The sequence below is a fragment of the Phasianus colchicus genome, chromosome 13 (assembly GCF_987193195.1).
Source record: "Phasianus colchicus chromosome 13, bPhaCol1.hap1.1, whole genome shotgun sequence".
NCBI classification, from domain to species: Eukaryota; Metazoa; Chordata; class Aves; order Galliformes; family Phasianidae; genus Phasianus; species Phasianus colchicus.
The window spans coordinates 13,110,646-13,131,479 of NC_143448.1; the positions used below are offsets into that span (position 1 = coordinate 13,110,646).

General features: G+C 34.7%; 1 long non-coding RNA gene across 4 annotated transcripts; it reads right to left on the reverse strand.

Annotated features, from left to right (window-relative positions):
- Nucleotides 1-1,740: 1,740 nt before the first annotated feature.
- LOC149916164 (uncharacterized) lies at nucleotides 1,741-20,602 on the reverse strand. Of its 4 annotated transcripts, none has more exons than XR_016470779.1 (4): nucleotides 20,497-20,602; nucleotides 14,854-14,920; nucleotides 14,167-14,218; nucleotides 1,741-2,170 (listed from the first exon to the last, which is right to left on the reverse strand). It is a non-coding gene; the product is annotated as an uncharacterized LOC149916164 (long non-coding RNA). The 4 variants fall into 4 exon arrangements; XR_016470777.1 differs by having other exon boundaries at nucleotides 14,167-14,257; XR_016470780.1 differs by lacking the exon at nucleotides 1,741-2,170 and adding an exon at nucleotides 12,316-12,511.
- Nucleotides 20,603-20,834: the final 232 nt, after the last annotated feature.

Here is a 20,834-nt window from a genome sequence, read left to right on the forward strand (position 1 = left end):
ATCCCAGTCCCTGTGTTAGAAGATTCATTTAAGAGAACATTGGAACAAGGCTTAGGAATGTCTTTAGATGAATAAGAATAGTACAAGGAAAAGTAAGTATGTTATATATCAGAACTATGCTGGGAAATGTTTTGCACCTTTTCTTTATTTTCAGTGTCAGTCCCAGTGCCAAATTTTCTGTGAATTTTGGAGATTACGTTCTTGAACAAACCACAGAGAACTCTGAAGTCACAAATCAAATAAGTAGGAAAATCAATTCATTTAAGTGAGGAAAACGGTATGAACAAGTAATCCTAATTGCATTTTTTTCTTGCAACCTTCCATCAGCATATTGTATACTGACATAAAAAGAGATTACAGTGTCTCTAAAATTAAAAATGGATCTGTGTATATATATTTCCCAAGATAGCCTCATATTGCACAGTATTTGATCAATTCTCACCATCTTTCATAACTATTGATGAAACAACAAATTATCCAGAAATAACTGATCAATGTTAGAATCTATTCCTAGGTTTTTTATATTATCTGTGGATATGTTATTACTTTCTAGTTTGTGATTGTCTTTCATTATTTAGGGTTTCAAGATGAATTTATATACTAAATCCATCAGTAAATTTTTTAACCACAGTTTCCTCTAAAACTCTGCACGAACTCACTTAAATGTATGCACTGTAGCAACAGTAGTACTTCATTGTCTCTGTTCTCATCCATTTCTTCTAGGCAAATTCTCACCCTGTGTTTTCAGCCACAGATTTTAAAACTAAAATGAAATAGTCCAAGTCAGCTGTATTAGAGGATGGGAAATAAAATTTAGTCTGCCAGAAAATGTCTTTTCATTCTCTTAGTTGGTATGAAGATAAGCATGTAAGTTGTCAGTGTAAGGCTGTAGGGATAAATATGAAGGTTGTTTATAAGGATGATATCAAACCATCTTTCAGTGGAAAAGTGTGCTACAGTATTTATTTACATAATGTATTCAGTAGTCCATCCACACGCCATTTTTAGAAATAGGGCAAGTGTGTTTACTGGATATAAAATCACCAGCTGTGTACTGTGAAACCTTGCATTAAACAGATTTTTTGAAGTGTACATCTACAACCAAAGCTCTTTCATTATAACATCTATTTTTAAGTAGGCTGTGGCTTAGCATAGCACTTTCCATATTAAAGTTTTTAGAACAAGGGCATACCATTATAGATATTAATCCATTTGTGTTCAGAGAGGGATTTTCCAGGAAAAAAAATAAATTATTGGCACAAGTGATATAGGAATTAATATTTTTATAGTCCAATTCCAGTTTTAGACTTAATACTTGGTGATCTAAAATATTTGTATTTGTTGAAAAGTAGGTATGAAGGCTAGACTGGCTTGACTTTTCTGCAGCCTTTGAAAGGCATCTCAGTGGATTTTGTGTGTGTGTTTGACCCTGCTGACATATATCATGTCCAAAAGGTTATGCAGTTCACAGCTGTTTAGATCCTCCTAAATTAGCAGATAAATGAGCCTTCCCTTTCTGTGTAATACTGTGCTACCTTAAAGTGTGGGCTGTGCAAAGTAAAAACAGTCATCTAAGTTTTGCAAGTGTTGCTCCTAGAAACATGAAAGATTGAGTGTTTTTAGAAGTACTTGTTCTAATCTAGAAAACTCGGCCCTGTCCAACATGTTAGAAGAAAGTTAAGGTTTCAAAGACAGTCAAGAGTTCAGAAGTGCTGGAATTAAAGTTGTCTGAAAAGCTCTTTTAATATAATTCCATTAATGAAAAGCTGAATGTTAGGGTTAAAGTTTTCTCCATTTTCAAAAAGCAGAAATTCTTTCACATACCACCTTGCCAACTGCTGTATGATTCAGCAGACATTTGCTCCTCGAGCAGCTGGTGTAGTAAAAAGGAGCCTGCAGACAATGGTAGGTTTTAATCAAATGCAGACCGACCACTTGACAATGTTGAAGTACTCAGCATAGGTACATTTTTCAGCTACTTATTGACCACAGAGGTGTATGGAGTCCTCGGTGCTATAAGGAGTGGTGAGGAGTCATCAGATGTACATGCTCAGTTGTCACAGAGTGCAAAAAATTGACTTCTGGTGGTTGTTGAACAGTTGACAGAGAGCTGAGCACCAGTGTGCTGCTCCTCACTGCCCCTCCTCAGAAGGACAGAAGGAGGAAAAACCTTGGGAAACAAACAAACAAACAAACAAATAAATAAAAGCTTGTGCATTGAGATATGGAGCAGATCAATGAAAAGAAAAACAAAAAATCAAAGGCTGTACAGAAGCAAAAGGAGAAACTACTTTCCTTAGCTAGTAGTGTTCATCTGTTTGTCGAGAAGCAGAGCCTTACTCTGCTCACTTGTATAGGTCAGGTGGTAGGACATAGTCTTGAGGAATTAAGGAGCAAACAAGGCTTCATGGAACTCACAGAGTACCTGAAATGTGTATTTTCCTTTATTCATGTAATTAAACCTTGGATTTCAACTCCGTGGTTAGAAAATGTTTGTTCTATAGCTTATGTGATGCACAATGGCTCTATACTAAAATGTATCCTCTTAAAATGCTGATTTATATTGGGATAAACTATTTAATTTCAGAGAAAGCCTGTCATTTTAAGGACTCGGAGAGAGAGGCAGCAGCTATACTTACGTAGGAGTGTACTGCTTTAAGACTGACATTCTGATGGAACTGTAGCAGTAATATTTTCTAAGTATATTCTCTAAATATAACTAAAAGGTGACCCAAAGTTAGGAGAACAATGAACTTAATAGCTTTACTCAACAAATAGCTTCAATTTTTTTGAATTAGTTATAAAACCAGAAAAGTGGGTCTGAAGTGTTCTGCTTTCAGCAAACAGTTATTTACCATTGTTAATCCTGGTATTCCATCAACTGAAGATGTCAGTAAAACAGTGTGTAAAGGAGAACCACCTGACCTTTTAAACTCCTTAGGGCCCAATGACAGCATCACAGAAGTTACTGAAAAGCTATGACTGGGTAGTGTAAGACAGCATTTTCACAAATCAATAACAGTTTAGGGGGAAAAAAAAGAGTGGAAAGAAATGGCCACTTTAATTTTCACAGGAAGAAGATTTTATACTAAAGTTATGTTCCAGTTTGAACCAGTACCTTCTGTATTGTGGGGAAAGGCAAGTGAATAGGAAGCAAATCTATTTAGGTTCATCTTGTCCAGGAAAACATATCAAGTGGTCTTAACCGTGCAAAATAGGGCAATACAATTAACATTGGTGTTAATAAATACACAATTACAAGCTTATGAATATGAGTCTACCATAGAAATACTGATAGATAATAGAATATTTAAGAAATGGAGATGATGGAAAAAATGAAGTTACTGTTCCAACTGCAACATAAGAACTACATCAGTAAGGTTTGCCTCATCTTATAGTTGTTGCCACAGCAGCAACAAAAACTAATTTTGGTGTCCACTTGAGTTTTAGATGGATCTCTATATATTTGATTCAAGTCAAATATCAGAAATAATTTTTTTTAAAAAGTCTAATATACATTTTAAATACACTGAGATAAAACCTGTGTAATATGTGTTCTCATTAGGTCTCTTAAAACTAAAACTGTTCTCACAACAGCTAAATAAAGTGCACATTATGTTGTCATGTGTTTTTAAAGTGAACAGAAGCAATCATCTTTAAAGATGTGCTAGTATAATTATATTTCTATTTTTAATCCATTTTTAATATATGATCCAATTTACATTTATCTATAGATAAGTGAATTTACATTCTACCCACCAAGATTACAGGAGCTAACTGTAGTGCTCCAGGAATTGTGCTGTGCAGCTGTACAAAGAACATAAAGTTTAAATACTCCTTACACAATTTGGATTCTAAAGAAACTGAGGAAAACCTTTTCCCATTTTCATGAAACGTTTAGAAATGCAGTGTCTAAAAGTGTAATACAGAATTCTTACAGATTCTGCATCTGCGTGTGTTGTGGTAAGAAAATCCAGCAAAGTGCAAGACATTTCCCCTGGTTTCCAGAAGAACAGACCTAACAATTCAGTGTACACAGTTCTTATCTGATTTTCACACAAAGCTACAACTTGAACTTGAAAGCACTATTAAGTATCAAATAATGATAATAGTAATAACTGAGTAAAATAAGCATGTTGGTAGCCAGCCAGGATCAAAGTGGAGTACCCTCAGTTGTTTTTGTTCAGTTCTGGACCAAATGTGGATTGCAAAATTAGATCCCCATTTAAAACAGGCCTGCTTTGTTTTACATTTTACATTACTGATCTCTGATGTAAAAAAGTAACCTTCAATTTTTGACTGTTCTTGATGTAGCCATTGAATATTTTTTGCTGGTTATTCTTCTAGGTGTATGCAGTAAATTCAATATAATTAAAAATCAAATGTTAGTTTCAAATAATTGGGTAGTGTAGTGGCTTACACAAGGACACCTAAAAGAGTTTTTTTTTTCTTGTAGGTAAAGGTATCTGACACAAACACTGAATGTCCTGCTCTTTAGTGTACTGACATTGCTCATGTCATCATTTCTAGGCTAGATGAAACATCAACCCAAAGGGTGTGCTAGCACTGAAATTGAACACATAGTAGCCTTGTTCATTGATTCCATACCAGAGTTAATTCAGGTAAAAGTTCAGCAGAAACATACTTTATGAGATTCATTGATTAGACATGCAGCTAAGAATTTTGTGCTAAAGATTTAATGAAACATCTAGAGTCTTAATATTTATTCTAAAACTATCTTAAAGTGTTAGTTATTGATGTAACTTGAGTTAATCCAGTTAGATTTTTTTTTTCTGCAGATACTTTAAAGTAAAAATTTAAAAGGAGTGCATCTCCTCTCTGTTTTTAAGTCAATAAAAATACTGCTTCTCAATATACTAAACATATTTTTTGCAGGCTTGTAAACAAGCTTTGCCAGAAAATCTGAGTTAAACAGAAAAGGATAGATGGGCCTAAAATTCAAAGATAAAACTTCAGTTAGCTGGTATACAGAGGAAAAAAGAAGTAATCTTTGCCATTCATATTTGCATTTTAAAGAATTCAAATATTTTTTTCTGGCAAAGCCAACAGACTAACATAAGTGTTTGCATTAAGGAAAATATCTTGGAAGCTTGAGTTTTGCAGGCCATGCTACATCAACACTTCATCTAAACTCCTAATTACTTTATCTAAACTGATATAGTTGCCAAACTGATGAAACAACATGCATTAACTAAGTAACTTTTACATTAATTAAAAAACATTTGTCCTTACACTTCTCATTTGGTATTCATCTTCATGTTGAGTCATTTACTTGAAAAGCATAGCTCTTGTATAGTTTAAACCCAGTGTATTTATGGATGCAGCATTGACCAGCTGTACAAAAACAGCCTATCTTAGAAATCGTTAATCTTAGATCTAAATTAACACTTCAAACTCTTAGTTTATCAGATACGAGCATGTGGTGAGGCCATTAAGAAACTGCTCTTAAGGAAGTAAAGCAGAAGAATAAGAGCAGGAGATAGTAAATAGAACTGCAAACCACAGCTGATAAATAAAATCATGAAACAAAGACTTCATATTTTGTAAGAAGACACATTAGTCAGACATTTGAATAGAATTTACGTAGATATTCAGGATTAAGAATATGAATATATCAACTACAAATCTGAACTTTCCAGTAAGTTTTATGATGAGCTGACAAGGAGGTCTCTAAATGGTGGTGCATAAAGGAAATGAAAAACCATAATACAGATAGCTCTTTTTAAAGTGAGCAGAAAAATCACAGTAATCCATGTTAGAGAGCATAATAGCAATGCTACAGAGGATTGGAGAACACTAGGGAAATTTAATTCAACTACTTTTTTCTTCAGGAGAGAAACAGTAGTGATTCATGATATCAATTCCTCTGACATCTTAGAATGTTAAAGGCTTAGGAAGTGAGATCAACCTCTCCAGATGCTACTGTGAGTATTGGGTGTCTGTCAGGCTTAGATCTACAACCATTTTTAATGGCTGGATCCAAAGATCACTTGGGTGATAGCATGTACTGATTAGACATTATAATATAGTTTGCCTAGAGTAGAGCATTTCATCTTAACTAGTGTCTTTAGGGAATATTAGAATAGAGATAACAAAAAATATTTAACTGTCTACAGAAACACATTAAAATGTAACTTTGAATTGGAATTATGAGTATCCTAAACTATTATAGACAGACATAAAAATCATTAAGTGATAAAGAAGAAAAGGATGTTAAATTAACAAGGCTTACATTTTCAAGATGAAAGAATGTTTACTCATATGTTAAAATGAAGAAATTTGTCAGTCAACTTCAAATTACAGAACACTTTCAGAAATAGAACTGTGAGACACACACAGTTTTGTAGACTACATTCGGCTTTCTTAATTAACTTCAGAAACATTTTCCATTATAATTATTGAAATTTTAATTTATAAATTTGCTAACATGGTGTATTGTCTTGATTAATTTTATTTAACTAATTAAGGTTATACATATTTTTGCAGTCTGCATAGTTGCAGTTATTCCATTATTTTTTCTCTACGATATTTTGAAAGGGAACTTGAGAGAATATTTATTTAAAGCTTTGAGACCCTGTGCTACACTGTCATGCTCATCCTCATCAAAATGGAGTGTTTTCTAAAAAAAAAAAAAAAAAAAAAAAAGGGGGGGGGGATATCCAGCACAAAAACATCATTGGTGATCTCTAGTTACCGCTGTGATTCACATTTGAGTAACTGGCTTGTCTTGGGTAGAAGCCATCTCTTTGTTCATTTAAATTAATGCTCAGCAGTGGTTTATGACTCTGTACTGTGCCAGACAGAAATGTTTCCAGTCATAGGGTTTTATCTTTCCACAGAGTTGAAAACAGCTCTGGTGTATATCAGGAAAGTTACGTTATCTGAACTGTGCTCAGAGTGTTTTCTTAAATTCTGCAGTAGAGCACTGTCTAATTTTGATTTACTTGTCCCTGGATTTTATAAACCACATCACTGAATGGAGCATCACAAATAACAAATGATACTATTCACCATTTAGTCATTTTCAAGTGGGCTTCTGCTTTGAACCAGATTGCTACCTTCTTTATTTACATTTGGTTTGAATTCATAAATACTGTTAATTTGAATGTTGATTAAAACAGACATTTTCCTGTAACTTAACTGTGGAACAAATATTTTTGGGGACATCACAAAAAATGAACATAGGATTAAAACCGATAATTTAAGTAACTTTTAAAATTATCACTCCCTAAACAAAACAATTGACTGTGAATCAAGGAAGTGTTTGTGCAGATCAGTTTGAGTGGTGAAGTCTGGGTATTCTCAGTGCAAAAAAACTGAGTTAACTGTTTAGTAGCTATGCCTACAGTCACCAAATACTTCAGTAAAACTCTAGGATGTGTCTACAGGCCTATGTTAAAAGGCTGCCTTTGCAGAATCCATATTTTCCATGAATCTCTCTGTGAGCAGCTTGAACAGAGACATCAGCCCAGAAAGGCTAGAAATTGTTACTTTTGACCATCCAAATTTGGATGTTCTGCATTGAAATCTATATAGACCATGCATGGATATCTCATATTTTGTATTATTTTCTGTTGTCTTAGTTACATTCTGAGAGAGAAGAGCAAAAGGATAGGTAAACATGCCAATAAAAGAAGGCAAATATGCTATTATCTATCCCTTTGACGGTTTACATTGAATAAAATAGGAATTAGTATTCCAGGCTTGTGACTCTACCTCTTGGCTCTTAGACTTTTAAATGCAGATGCTAATAATCTCTATGCATTCATGCATGCTGACAGATATGCCACAACACTTTAATCAGCATTGGCTACAAGACTAATAAAGGTTAGTAATAAAATAAAATTCTGTAGGGGCTCCCTCTTTACAGGCAATATCAAGCCCTATGAACTTTTAATGCCTACTCTGTTTACGTAGATAGTCATGGCTCAAAGCCTGTATTAGAAATAGCAAGGAATGCTTATTCTGTAGCTTTTGAAAATACTGCAAATTACACTGTAGTATTGGCTTACTCCAAACTAATCTTATCCTTTACTGACCTTTGCAGAAACACTTCTCTTTCATTTGGCAGCTTCATTTCCCTTCTTTCCTTCTGTCTTATTCCCCTGTCTTTCTACCTGGAGTTTATTTAGTCATCAGGAATTGGTGTGATAGGGCTGCTGCTCTTTAACTATGTAGCTGATAGGTTTGTTGTGCTCACCCAGAAGCAAATACCTATTTCTCATTCCATTTCCATTGCAGCTTCATTTTCATCTCAATATTGTATTCCTCAGGAGCTGCACAATACATTTCTTTTGAGGAAAGCAATGAATCTATTTACTCTTTGCTTTACCTCTGTCTAAAGTACTGTGGATTTTCTGGTCCTTTATTTCCCTGTGCATTTTATGAAAAAGCTAAATTCATCAGGAAGCTAAAAATAGATGTGACAATGAGTCAAGGAAATAAATGTGTGCATATGCATTTGCAGTGAAGGCCTTTTGTTAACATTACTTATTAGAAATAGATAGAATACATTACAGAAGCAGTGAAAAAATTAATAAGCCCAGAGGAAAGCAAAAATCTTACAAAGAAAGGTGGATAAATCTTGTATTCTTTAAAATTGTGAGGCTTCTGCAAGGTATAATTCTGTCCTGATAGGTGATATAAGCATCTGTACTTTGTTGTGGAATTTGTATCTTTTTAAAATGCAGGAAAAACTGAACCTGGAGTAGTCTTAACAGAATGAGTGTGTGTAACTGTGGAACCACTATTTTATTTCAACCCATATAAAATATTCTGACATTGTTCTGTACCATGCAGTTGTTTTTAGATCTGAGTCTCCCCTCACAGGACCAGGATACTCTGCAGAGATTCCTCTCTGCAGGCTCCCATCCCAATCCAGGAGCTGTTGAGCCTGCCAAACTCATAAGCCACCTCTAAAGCCGTCTAGCATTAATGAGTCCATTGCAGCTATTGTTATTTAGGTAGTTTCTGAGTTTATCGATCTACTGCTTCATTCATCTGTAAGTTCACTGTAATTGTATTGTGACACATAATGTAACACATTCCAGCTGTGCTAGAGCCAATGATGGGACACACAGTTTTACCCAGTTCTTAAAATCACTGTAAGAACCTTAGAATCCTACAGGATATCAATAAATTCTGTTCTAGACATCTCCAGTTCCCATGAGTGAGCACGTAGAGGCATATCCACAGCTTGATTGCATCAACTTCTTCAATTTTATGTTCAGAATGCCTGGGAAAGAGTGTGCACCCAAAGGACAAGCATATCTTCAGCACAGGGGTCAGAGGGTAGCTTTGTTGAAGCCTGCTTCACACTTTTTTACTAGATCCTGAATTTTTACCCTTGGCATTTCAGCTGAAGTGTTCTCAAGATAGTTCCAAAGCATCCTTGTATTGACCATATTGCAGACTTGCTCACCCTGCTTCTTAACTAGAGATGTTCTTACATCTGCGAGGCTGACAAATATCAAGCAGTTCTAGGAATGTCAGTAGTAAGAGCAGAAAGACTAGGTGTTAAAAAATGTTTTAGAAATATAACCAAAATAACAATAAATACTCCAAAAAAAGAGGTCTTAATTTCATTTTGAAATTTGAGATTGACTACTTTGTATTACTTCATCAAGCTTAATTTTCCCTCTCTTTCAATCAGTGTTCCCTACTCAGGCCACAGATACTGAGTAATCACATCTAAGCACGAAATATCAAAACTCTAAAATCAAAACAAGACTAGCAGGCCACAAACTAAATGCTTATTTTGAAATGTATAATCAAGATGCTTTAAAGAGTAAATCCATTATGTATTTAGGGACTTCTGAAAGAAAAACAAGACCAGATTTGTTTACAGTGTTTGTTCAGTCTTTGTTTGTTCATGTTAAATACTAATCTCTTCCTTTCATTTAAGATTAGGAAAAAAAAATCTGATGAAATAAATGTCTGCGTGGAGGACCAGCAAAATGACTACTCTACTTATGTCTTATTTTCAGGGCTGAAGGATTTAATTGATGTCTAAGATTTTGTGATTGTCCTTAGTATGAGATTTTTCCAGCAGAATAATGCAAGAAAGAAAGGCAAATTTTCTTATCCATATATTAAAAATAGTTAAAAATGTTAATAGGACTACTTGCAGACACAAGGTTGTGACTTTTTTTTTTTCTTTCTGTTTTTAAATTGCTTGTATATTCGCTAATAGCTTTTCCACTTTGATCATAAAAGAAAATCACATACCGTCAGAGTTATCCTTACAGAGAAAGTCTTATGTTTCCTAATAATATGCCCAATTTATTGTACTATTTCTTTCAGTTTCTCCAGTTTAAGACTTCACTATTCATCACAAAGTCAAATCAAATTCTCTTACTGCTTGATTTCTTCACTAGTACTACAATTAGCATGTCCTTCGTCCCATTCTTCCATGTCTTTCTTTTTATCAACATCTGACAAGCCCATAGCTTTTGTGGTACTACAGTTCTGCAGACACTTACAATGGAATATTTTAAGCATATCTAGCTTGCAGCTCTGCATTCTAAAATACAAAGGTCTAAAGCCATTTCTCTGGCCAGGTTGAAGTCACTGGCTCTGGAGCAGAGGACCACACAAACACATTAGAACAGAAGAAATAGGTCCCTAAATGTTTTTCTTTCCATGGTTACACTTGCCACACACCCTGCCATGAAGATGTCTAAAGAACTGTCTGACAAGTCCATCCATTCATTGATCATTGCAGCTTGGCAGGGAGGGTAATCAGTCACTAACAGGATGGTTTTTGTCAGGCTGATGTTAGCAAGGCAGGGTCTCAGAACCAGTGTGTCTTGCAGATAAGCTTAAAAAAAAGCAGAAGAAAACACAGCAGTAATCATGTCAGCCTGTCAGATACCCAGCTCTCACATAAAAACAAGATCCAAGATGGTCAAAGCTGAGTGACCCAAAAAACTCTTTCTGAAATTGTTGTACGTAGCCTGACAGTTATGGACAAGTCCTGCTTTAATGGAATAAAGCCACTGCAGAGGGGAGAGTAATATGAAGAGAAAATTACTATGTGAAGAATTTATATTTAATTCTAACACCTTCTTTCTTTCATGTAATTATTAATGTGTTTTTTTAAGTGCATTAAAATTTCATTCAGATTAAGATGAACTATAAGAGCAGGAGTAAGAGTAATGCAATGAATGATCCTGTGTTGACAATCAGTTTTAGGCAGTAAAGGTTAGTCAAGGTTAATGTCATTTTAGTGCCTCATTTCAGATCCTCATTTTGTGTCTTTGGCAAGCTGGCATTTTTTCTTCTTTTTTCTCAGTAATCTGTTTTATACATGATATGTGCTGTAGACTAATTATTCAGGCTTATCATATGTTTAAATAGCATCTGTGGTAGAAATTCATAAAATATTTATTAATAAATGTAAAGTACCCAAGATCTAAAAATATTTTTGCATGATTTCATTTAAATGCAACAGAAGTAAACCTTCTTACCAAATTTTCAGTAATTTAAGTATGTGAGTTTCTTACTCCTACTGTTGAAAAATGTATGGAAAGTAATTCTGCTAGGAATTGCAACAAATAATTAATGTTTTTTTGACCTCTGCAAAAAATGTGTACCTTATATTGTATTAATTGTAGCTCATTAAGAGTGTTTTACTAGGAGCATGGTTTCCAGTATAAGCCTCCTGATTCAGCTGCATCATACATTCTACTTAGATATTCGATATGACTATGCCATTGATATGCCCTGTTGACATTTTGTAGTCTTAAATCCTTAATACTTTCAACTGGCCACTGATATTTTCCCTAATGAAAAGCAAAACAAATATGGATTATTTGATCCTTCAAGTAGGGAGAGGATGTGTATGAAAGTTCTCAAATATTTCAGTGGTTGTTGATCAGAGTCTAAATTTGCAGTCTCCTAGTAAAAAAGTCTAATCTTCCATTCAAAATGCTGATCTGCCAAACGTTGCTAGATGAGTCATCCTAATTATGTAAGTGACCTTACTTGTGTCACATGGCTGTGTGATTTTAGAAAAGATTAAAAGGTCTGGTCACCCACTGGAAGAGAGTAAATAATTTGCTGCATTTACTTCAAAATGTGAAATAGACTGGAATAACAGAACATTCTATCTTTTGTGTAGAATTAGTGTTATACTTACAGCTGACTGTGATTGAATTATACCGGTAATTACCGTGAATGTTTGAGTATTGTCCAAGAGCATTCACAACTGAACAGGCCAGACCAATTATAGATTTGATATCAGATAATTCACATTTAACAAAGTTTTACTTCATGGAGGTGATTTTTGCTAGGTGATGTAGTGTAGACAACTGGAATGCTCAATTTCCTAGTAATTCCTTTTTTGACTAGATATTAATGTTGATCAATCCTTTTTGGATCTGCGAGCTTTATTGAAGGGAAGTTACTCCACAAAGTTGAAATGGGATGTATTCTTGGCAAATATGTTGGGGATCAGATCTTTGGGGCCTTAAGGAAGAGTAGGAGTAGCCTGTAAGGCAAAAATACACAGATGGTCATAATCTCCTATATCCATCTGATTTATTCTTTTTTAATCACAGTACATTCTGATTATAGGTTTGACTTTGCTCTGTCTTTCCTAGTTTTCTACTGCACATCAAAAAGTTTTGTCTATTCTGAAAAATACTAAACAATGGTCTAAGCTGCTCATCTGCTAAAAGCAACCCATATTTATCTACCTCCGTTGTTTACTGTCATTAGTACCAATTGCATTTCACAATCTGACCTTGAAATGACAGTTTATGTGCAAAAAGTCTCCCTCCCTCCAACAGACATATAAATACATAGTGTTCATGAACACAAACATGAAGTCAAAAATATCTAATATTTAGGAGTGCAAGAAAAGTGTACTAAAATGCATGGGAAACAGTAATGTAGAAACATCTTTTCGTTTTAACTTCACAAAAATTACTTTACATCATTTTGCGTTTTTTTGGTTTTTTTTTTTTTTTTTTACAAAAGACAGCAAGTGCAACTGCACAGTTATAACAGTGGCATTGTGTGGTTGTACAGCTGTTCCATACGAAAAATGGTGGAATTAACACTAGGAATTCTGTTTTCTAATAAAAACAAATACCCAATTGGCTCATGTATAGAAATTATCTGGAGACCATTCGATGCAAAACTGTTGTGCCTCCCACTTGGTAATTAATTTTAGAAGTATATTCTATGTAAAGCTCTGTGTTCAATTGAGAACCTGTTTTCTGTTTCCTTCCTCCTCTGTGGGAGAATTACAGTATTGTGGATGGAGAAAAGATGCTTTGTGCATTCCACAGGCAGCTGTGTTTTTTGGGATAAGTGAAGTTACCCAGGGATACTATTCATTAAAACACCTAGGAATCCTTCAAGATAAAAAGCAATATAGATTATCTTATGTTAGAATTTTGTAGTACGTTTAAGTCTGCATTTTCTAAGGAGTGTTGATAAAGTTTCTCATTACAGTAAGCACATTAGATCTCCTAACTTTATATTCAGGTACCAACGTGAAAAAAACAAAACTAAATGAAGCTTATAACTAGAAGATCCTCTTCTACCAGCTTTCTCTAGGGGCAAATGCATTTTCCTTACTATAATGAGGCTCATAAAGAAGAAAAATGGTGGGGCCTATTATAGATAGGGAGTCACATTGCAATAACTTTTCATTAGAATTAGAGTAGTTAGAGACTACTACACTACAGTAGTGGTGGGTAACTCTGCTATTGTTAAGGGCCAGCTGTCAACATTCCTGTTATAAACCCTATTTTTCAGAGGTTTATGATACCTTTGGAAATTCCACTTGGGGTGAAGCTTAGTTTAGAAAGACTAAGTAAGGGAATGATCTTTTTTAGATGAAATAGAGGGGCAAATAAAATAAACCAGAAATCCATGCTTTTTGGCTGTTTTCCTATTTTGTTTCCTTTCCTTTAATACAGTTGTTTCAGTTCTAGTCAGTAGGATTCACTGCAAATAATGTCCTTCAAACCATTTCAGTGCTGATCCAAGTAATTACTATATAGTTAGAAAACAGCCTCAGCTCCGGTAAAGAGCTTTACCTTGTAAGTTATTATAGAAACTTTTTGCTCCCCCAATACAATTTGTTTCCAAAAGACTTAGTCTTTCTAACCCAGTCAGCTTTTCCTGGCTTACCTCAGCTCCAACCTGTTTTCATGCAGAACTCCACTCCACACAGTGAGTTTCTCTGGAGAATAGAAGGTAGCACAGACCATCTCTAAGACACCTGTTTCATCATTGCCAAACAGAAGTTGAAATCTGAACAGTCATTAAGTAGACCACAGAAAATCATAAAGGTGATTCAATAAGTGCCATTTTTTTCTTCTGAACAGTGTCTTACTCTGGCATATAGAGAGCAATGAAGGTGCTGCCTTTCCAACATGATATTAATAGCGATTTGTAGGCCCTCAAGTTTCCATTGATCTCTTCTGCTAAGAGCCTGACCATTAACCTTGGTGTAGTGGCCAAGTGATTGTTAGCCCTAATAAATAATTAGTGACTGAACTGCGCAATAATAAAGTGGTGAGCTCTCATTTAAATTTCAAAGCAAATGTATCACTATTTTTAGTGAGCTTTTTTAATAAATCTCAAGAAGTATCCTTGCACTCAAACTTTAGTAGAATGCCCATTAAGTGTCCAACTTTAAACTTAAATGTTTTGTAAGAATTAATGTCAATTTGCAGTGTATCTTCTGGTATAACCTGAAAAGATTGGTGAATTTTTGTAAAACAGTGAAAAGTACTAAACTTGAAAATAGGTTAAATTTGCCTATGTAATTATTTCTTTCAAATTACTCACCAGCTCTAGGGGTTGCCTACTTACCCAGAATCTCTCCAGCAATTATTTTATGTGATGTCTTCTGTCATACACACAGCTGCTATGTTCCGCTCTGGAGGAGGAAATGTGGCAATGGTGAAAGAAGGTCCTCAGTTCCTCAAGGGCATTGTAACCCAATTTTGCATGCTTAACTAATCATCACAGTCACAGTAAGAGAAATAGGAAAATATGTAAATGCAGGAAAAAAATTCTGCATCCTTTATTCTCATGCAAAATTAAGAGGATGGGAAAAGTATCTCCAAGATGGTAATCTTTTTTGTGCTGTTGAACATTCCTGATCTCGTGACTTTTGGCATTTTATATTTCTGTCTGTCAAGTATTAACATGTTTTTTCTTGCCAGATACATAGGTGAATGTTGAGTCCATATGAAATTCATGGAAGCAGGCTTCTGGTGGAAAGTTATTTCAGGAAAGGCTGAAATAACTAATAGAATTTTGTGTTTATTTATCTGAGCATTGCAAATCAGATTTTCCAGTGCAGGATTACATAATGCCTGCTCAAGAGAATAGGAAGCTTCCATAGAAGATTTTTTGCTTGATTTTTCCATTGATAATCTTCTGGAAACATCACAATGATGCTACTGTAGTCTGGTTTTCATTCCAAACTCTTATGACCTTCAACTTGAGATCTGGTTCAAGGTCTATCAATTTCTCTCTGTGTAAAAACCATACACAGAATGCCTGCCTTTTTCAGACTGTAGTATCTTTGCTATTCCTTGAACAGAATTTGATTCTTTCCACTGTTCCAGGAAGATATTTTTAATTATTTTATATGTATTTAAATTAAAGTTAAATTTAATACAAAATAAATAATTGTTACTTTAGTAGTTAAATTTAAGAGTTAAAACATGTAGTGACAAAGCCATCGATAACTTTTGCACTGTTGTTTTATGTATATTTTATATTGTTGCTTGCCACTTGTTGACTACGTGTTGAGTCAAGAAACAGATGAACCATCATCTCCTTTTTTTCTTCTCCTCACCTTTTATAATTCTTTGTTCTTTCCAGAACAGTAAGTAGGAATAAATAGTGGGCTAGTTTTTTTTGTTTTTTTTTTCTGGATATGCAAATAATTACAATATACCTGGCAGAACAAGTATCTTATTATCACTTTTTTTTTTTTAATGCTCATAATAGGTAGAGAGCCATAAAAGGATAAGTAATTTTTTCTTTAATTTTTATCACTTACCTTGATTCTGACACAAAGAATGTGAAATGTTGGGCAGATTATCTCCTCTGCAGCATAGGGAGATACGTGTATTTTGTGATGATCAAAGTCATGTTTTATTCTTCCTTGCTGCTGCGACTACATAAGACAATTGTTCCTTCTTATTCAAGGGTCAGAAAATGTATTTACAATCTCTTCCCTAGTTTCCTTCCATAAACTAAAAATCTTATTTTCTGAAACAGTCATTTAGTAATTACCATTAAAGCAGTAATTTCAGTCTCCATTTTGATAAGGATTTTGTATTGCTAAAGTTCTGAAGAAAAAAAAAAAACAACCACCAAACAACTAAGCAGCATTATACTAGTTGAAAAAGCTTTTGATAAAATTCTTCTCACAAATGGGCGAGTTTTTAAACATGCTTTTAATCAAATCAGAATCAACAGTAATTTTTATAATGACTTTTTGGTTTAAGTGATATATCAAACCATATAAAGCAGCAGGAATCTGTGACATGGCTAATAACTTAGGGAGATGAATTTACATTCTTCTGAGAAATGTGTATAAAATCAAGTGGTATAATGTACAGAACAATTAACCAAACAGGTTGTACAAGCATATCAGATATTCTGTATGAGTGAAATATGTGCTTTCACAGATAATTATATCTATTAAATAAAACCTTTCTGTTTGATTTATAATAGAAATATATTAAGGATTGAATGCTACAAGTACATTTATAGGGATATGTTTAAATACTCATTCTCCAGTTCTACATTCTAACCTCATGTCTTAATGCTGGGAGGCTGAGAAACTGCCAGAACTGAAGTTCTATTTTCCTATTTTTGCTAATCCTGAACAGGGTAATGTAATCAGCAGAGATAATAATGCCTTAAATGACTTGGAATTTATTTGGTTCACAAAATCATACGGAAGACTGACAGCATCTTAAACAGCAGCAGTCAGTGAGGATGTGGCTTGAGTATTGACAGAAGTGATTTTTCAAGTAATGAAGAAGGTTATACGATTAAGTTTCCTGAAGCATACATTGCCTGCCGTGTGCTCTTACTGTATATTGTCACCCTTCTGAGTCATAGAAAAGCTTCACTTTTTTCAGAAGCAGGATCAATAGGATTAGGGGATTTGTGCTCAAAGCTTGCCTGTGGCTTCTTGTTAAGCATGTCGTATGCTTTATAGCTGCCTTTTTTTGCACTGTTCCATGGTATTAATCATCCAAATTATATCCCTACATTGTGATATTTTGGCCAGTTTTTTGTTTTGTTTTGTTTTGTTTTTTTATTAGCACTCTAAAAAAATGTATTAAAAAGAACACATAAGTCATACTGAAATTTGTACTTAAAATTTTTAAAATGGCCTTCTCCTCTGAAATCATTAATGTTCTTCAAATTTCATAGCAACTGATGCTGACCACTATTTATTTTCTTATTTTATTACAAAAGTTGTTTGTAACTGGTCCACAGAAGACCTTTTTCATGTTACACAACATGCACACAAAGGTCAGCAAAACCAGATGAATAATGTTATTTGGCAGACAAATCAAGTCAGATTTGCAGAGCATAGTTTAGCTGCTTCCTTGCCTGTTTGCTAGCAACCCATCAGAACTCCTTGGTAAGCTGATGAATGTGCAAGCCACATGTATTTTACAAGACATGATTTACATGAAATGGTGAAGTTTACTAGTGCTCTGCAGTTTGTTACCAACTTTAATCCAATGTATAACTTCTATTCAGTGGCTAAAATCTGCCCCTTTTTGGTAGACAGAGGCTGTTGAGACATACAGCCAGGTACTTGAGAAGAATTGCCAGAAGTTTAAGAGGAGAAAGAGTCAACTAAACCTGGAACAATACATATTTGTAGGCTCCCATCCCTGTAGATAGTGGGAGAGAAAAGAAAGACAAATCTTGTCAGTTGTGTGCTGTATTCTTAAAAGATTTGCTATTGAAGAATTTAGAGAAAAGATGCAGTGTACCTGTAGCTTTGCAATTGAGTAGTTCATTAGAGAGCTAATTAGATGAAGTGCTTGATCAGTGATGGGTAAAATGTGTCAGAACTTATCTGAGGCCTGATTTAAGAATAGGCTTATTCTTTTTCTAGGGTGAAACAGAAATAGACTTGAAAAGCAGAAAGCTTTTTCTCAGGAGAATTTGGCTTAAGAAATTCAATATTAAGGAAAGTCAGTTAACTCAAGTTTATTGTCTTGGATTTGAATTAGTAGATATAAATTAAGCATTGTCGTACTATCGAGAGAAAAGGAGAAAGCGCATAATTGTGGGTAGAGGAGTTCAGGAGGATAAGAATCCCACATCAGACAGTTCTGTTGAAACTCAGTATGTATAGACTTGAATATTTGACATTAGAAAACCAACACGTAAAAGTGACTGAAACTGCAATAAAAATGGATATTGGTGCTAGCTCACTGAAAACAAATGTACTGGAAAAACTGGGCAGAACAAAAATCATGGTTATGTACATTCTCAAATACTTTAGAAAGGACAAAGGGACGTAGCAATCATTGAGAAGAGTAAGGTACCTATCTTCTAGAGGATTAAACTTTCTCTGATGCAGCAAACTGGAATGACTTCTGCAATGATACTATTCAACTGAAAAAAATGGTCAGCTAGAGAGTGAAGAAGAAACATCTTTTCTGCAATTTTCATACAAGCTTTTAATGAGAATGTTTGATGTATTGTGCCATTACTTTTTTAATGATTTAATCAAACGTTTAGGAAAGATGAGACCATTTTTGAAAGAAAGTGAAAAAAAAAAAAAAAAAGAATTGCACGAACATTTTACAACTGAGTTTACTTCACTGATATCCATCCAGGAAATTATAGACTAGATAGCACATAGTAATTACTTCTCTGTGTTAGCTATCTGATGCCCAAACTGAATGGATTACTTCAGTTGTTGTAGTGGTACAATAGCAGCAGTGACAGTCACATTGAAGCAAAGCTGCATGAAAGGAATAGTACTAATCAGAAAGTGTAAACAGGCAGCGGATCTGATAATATCTTTTTTTTTTTTTTTTTTAACTAACTGTTGTGATTATCAACTTTGGGAAGATAAATGAAGTTGGGTGATGCTGGTATTCTGTCCACCTCTGTGTTCTGTGCAGGTGAACTTAGATACATAACGAGAGCCAATGTATATAGTTGAATTCCTGTTACAGTAGTTTTCAGCTACCTTTTCCCTTATTTTTCTTATTGAATTTTAACTTTATATTTTTCACATTTACAGTATTTTCAGAGCACATTTGTATTATCTCTGGAGGTAATAAAAACAGGGGTAGTCTGGTCACAGTCATGGTTACAATTTAGATTATCAACTTTAAAATCCATTTTTTGAGGTCACACAGTAAATTCAGATAGGCCAATGAGTCAAGATTGCTTTGACTGTTGGGTTGGCAGATTAATATGACTGCTGTGTTATCTGTCATAACTTGTTCATCATAAATGCAAGATTGTTATTCATAGTTGATGGCACAAAGTTGGTAGTGAGTTTGCCCTGAGCAAAAACACTTTTGGAGTGCTACTCTATTCTTGTATTTCAGTAGGTATCAGAAGTTCCTCCTGTATGAGGTCATGCATTTTGGAAGAGAGTGACAGCAACCAGCAAAGAACTACCAAATGCAAAGAGTGTTTTAAAGGCGCTTTACGTACTAGGCCACCCTCAAGGATATTGGAAAAGATTCACAGTATAAAGGCTTCAGTAGACAAGGAACAACATTAACAAAATACCGTGTTAGCTTTGCAGATGTTAGTGTGAAGGGAAAGTAAATGTCTCAGAACAAGCTGCAGATTCTTCATTTCCTAAAGAAAATGCATAACTTATTACAGGAAAAATAACATATCAGAATTACCTTGTTTGACTGAGAGGGTATTGTGTAAAATCATTAAGGCTGGGAAAGACCTCTAAGATCATCTAGTCCAACTACAATCAACATTGTACACTAAACCATGTTTGTTAGTATCATATCTACACATTTCTGGTCCCCCAGACCCCTCTTCCTACTTTCAGACAGATTAACACTTCCTCCCAACTTGGTGACTTACTCAGAGCACACTCAATTCCCATGTCTAGATCATCAATGAAGATATTGAGTAATATCTTAATAAATACAGTATCTAAGTATATTATCAATGTTTATATAAATCTGGAGGGCAGGAGTCAAGTGAATGAGGCCAGGCACTTTTCAGAGGTTGCCAGTGACAGAACAAGGGGCAATGGAAACAAACTTGAACATGGAAAGTTCCATACAAACATGAGAAAAAATTTTCTTGAGGGTTACAAAGCACTGGAACAAGGTGCCCAGAGAGGTGGTGTGTTTTCTTTTCTGGAGTTATACAACATCTGCCAGGATGCTTTCCTGTTTATCCTGCTTTTGGAAGCCTGCTTTAGCAAAGGTGTTGAACTGGATGATTGCCTCTTCAACCCCTACAAACCTGTGATTAATCTTTGAGAACTGCTCCAAAAGTACTGTCTTGTATTTTATTATGCTGGTACATGATGTCAGTGGCAGGTGTTGGTGGTATAGCAGAAGAGGTTGAACCTTCCTAACAACATTCTATGACATTTTGTTGCCGTGTGACAGATGGCAGCAGAGGGGCAGTCTGACAAAATGGCATCTGCAAGCGTGTATGAAGCAAAGATGTGGAATTTAATTCCTTCCTCCATGCAGGAAAAAAAAAAAAAAAAAAAAGACATTAATCGACACTTGCTGAATGTTTATGGAGACCAAACAGTGGATGTGAGCACAGTGAGGCAGTGGGTGGTCTGTTTC